The sequence below is a fragment of the Nicotiana attenuata genome, unplaced genomic scaffold (genome assembly GCF_001879085.1).
Source record: "Nicotiana attenuata strain UT unplaced genomic scaffold, NIATTr2, whole genome shotgun sequence".
NCBI classification, from domain to species: domain Eukaryota; kingdom Viridiplantae; phylum Streptophyta; class Magnoliopsida; order Solanales; family Solanaceae; genus Nicotiana; species Nicotiana attenuata.
In genome coordinates, this window is record NW_017672104.1 from 189,601 (window position 1) to 192,137 (window position 2,537).

The window sequence follows — 2,537 nt, forward strand, 5'->3', positions numbered from 1 at the left end:
TTCGTATTGAAGCATTTCCACCCATCTTTCAATCAAATTGTCACTGTGGTAAAACAATATTCTTTCTGATCATAAGGATCAAGAAAGAAAAAACACGGTTGGTAAATTTACAAACACGTCTATGATTCTGCCTTTCCAAGTAGCCCGACTAATTGCTAGAACATTACTAAGTAGGTTACGTTCTGCATAAAAAGATATGGCAATTTCTGCATATATTCTGTATCAGACCTATGTCCAGGCCATGCTACAAATAAAAGAAAACCAGGCAGTTTCCGAAATCTATTTAAATCAAAAGAGAGGAAGGAAAAGGTAACTCAACATTTAAAATGTCTTTTTTCTTTCTTCCAAAAAAGTGGCTCATTGAGAAAACTAGGCAACATGCCATACTTCAGTCCAATTATCTTCTACCTGCCTAGGTTGCCATAATTGACAATAAGATGCGTTCCTACTTCAGCACCAAGCAAATGCCAACCAACACTTCTCAACATGTTTGTTTAGTTTTACTGCATTTACGCTTCATAACTGGACTAAACCATTCATCAAACCGAAATAAATTTAATTTAGCTTGATTTATTTTTCTTAGTCAACTCAAATTATAAATAAATTAAGTTAGAAGACAAATGAAAATGTAAACATATTCAGGCTATCAATTGGAGTATATAACACTACTAGAATTCCTGTAAAAAGCGACCAAAGATTAGCGACCAAATTTGGTCTGTCAAAAAAAGCGACTAAAGTTGGTCGCCAAACTGCCGAAGATAATAAAAAAAATATTTGAAATACTTTAGCGACCAAAGTTGGTCGCTATTTGGCCGCAAATTTAGTCAAACTGTTGACTGGACTGGTCAGACTTGCTTGGTCAAAGATATACTGAGATTAGCGACCAATGTTGGTCGCTAAAGTGGGACCCACATAAATTTTTTTAATAATTTTATTATTATTTAATAAAACTTATAAAATATAAATATATATAATTTAAAACTTGCGACCAAAGTTGGTCGCTAACTGAAGGATAAGTTGATAGCGACCAACATTGGTCGCTAAAGTGGGACCCAGTTATTATATTTTAATAAATATATATTTATTTAATATAAATTATAAAATATAAATAAATATAATTCAAAAGTTAGCGACCAAAGTTGGTCGCTTAATGAAATAGAGACCAATGTTGGTCGCCAAGGTGGGACCCAGTTCTAACATTTAATAATTTTTATTATTAATTTAAATATTATATAAAATATAAATAAATCTGATTAAAATTTAGTGACCAAATTTGGTCGCTAAATTTAATTCATGTACAGTTAGTGACCAACTTTGGTCGCTAAATTAAATTCATTTAAGTTAGCGACCAAAGTTGGTCTCTATATGGTCAAAATTAAAAATCACTTTTGTATTTACTATGTAAATAATATAAATGTAAGTCGTTAATACTTTTGTAATACAAGGGATGAATAGTACTACGAAGTGGGCGTGTGTGTCTATATATATAATATATATATATATACTTACGCTATATTATGCACTAAGTATAAGTGTATTAGGTAATAGCGTATCGAATATAGCTCATATATATATATATATAATATATGTACTTACGCTATACTATGCACTAAGTATAAGTGTATTAGGTAATACTGTATCGAATATAGCTTATATATATAATATATGTACTTACGCTATATTATGCACTAAGTATAAGTGTATTAGGTAATAGCGTATCGAATATAGCTCATATATATATATAATATATATGTACTTACGCTATATTATGCACTAAGTATAAGTGTATTAGGTAATAGCGTATCGAATATAGCTTATATATATATAATATATGTACTTACGCTATATTATGCACTAAGTATAAGTGTATTAGGTAATACCGTATCGAATATAGCTTATATATATATATATATATATATATATATATATATATATATATATACTATGCACTAAGTATAAGTGTATTAGGTAATATCGTATCGAATATAGCTTATATATATATATATATACTTACGCTATATTATGCACTAAGTATAAGTGTATTAGGTAATACCGTATCGAATACAACTTATATATAGCTCATATATATATAATATATGTACTTACGCTATATTATGCACTAAGTATAAGTGTATTAGGTAATACCGTATCGAATATAGCTCTTATATATATACACTTACGCTATATTATGCACTAAGTATAAGTGTATTAGGTAATACCGTATCGAATACAGCTTATATATATATATATATATATATATATATATATATATATATATATATATATATATATATATATACTTACGCTATATTATGCACTAAGTATAAGTGTATTAGGTAATAGCGTATCGAATATAGCTCATATATATATATAATATATGTACTTACGCTATATTATGCACTAAGTATAAGTGTATTAGGTAATACCGTATTGAATATATATATATATATAATATATGTACTTACGCTATATTATGCACTAAGTATAAGTGTATTAGGTAATACCGTATCGAATATAGCTTTTATATATATAATATA